General features: G+C 66.8%; 1 protein-coding gene across 1 annotated transcript in view; it reads right to left on the reverse strand.

Moving 5' to 3' along the window:
- Positions 1-277, reverse strand: part of PGBD5 (piggyBac transposable element derived 5) — a 148,905-nt gene extending 148,628 nt beyond the window's left edge. The window contains exon 1 of the mRNA XM_019527606.1: positions 229-277. The gene's annotated coding sequence lies outside the window, so the exon portion shown is untranslated. The remainder of the gene's footprint in view (positions 1-228) is intronic.
- Between the last annotated feature and the right edge of the window lie 6 nt (positions 278-283).

Here is a 283-nt window from a genome sequence, read left to right on the forward strand (position 1 = left end):
GGGGGGGGGGGGGGAGAACCATGTGTCTCACGACCGCATCTCACATGTATGTCATGTATTCTCATGTCTGCATGCACAACTGGCATATCTGTGCTGGGGGGGTGAGATCCTTCCCACCCCCGCCCTAGCGGGTGCAGGCCCAGCTCCCCCACCCCAAAAGGGCAGCCCCTCCCCCCTTGCAAGCCGCGGGCCGCTGCCCCAGGCAGGGCTCCCTGCCCCCCCAATTACCACAGGTATCCTTGAAGCGCGGGGCCGGGACGTCTCGCAGCGCCTGGCTCCAGCC

Source organism: Gavialis gangeticus, unplaced genomic scaffold, assembly GCF_001723915.1.
Source record: "Gavialis gangeticus isolate Ggan-Ray unplaced genomic scaffold, GavGan_comp1, whole genome shotgun sequence".
In the NCBI taxonomy this organism is placed as follows: Eukaryota; Metazoa; Chordata; order Crocodylia; family Gavialidae; genus Gavialis; species Gavialis gangeticus.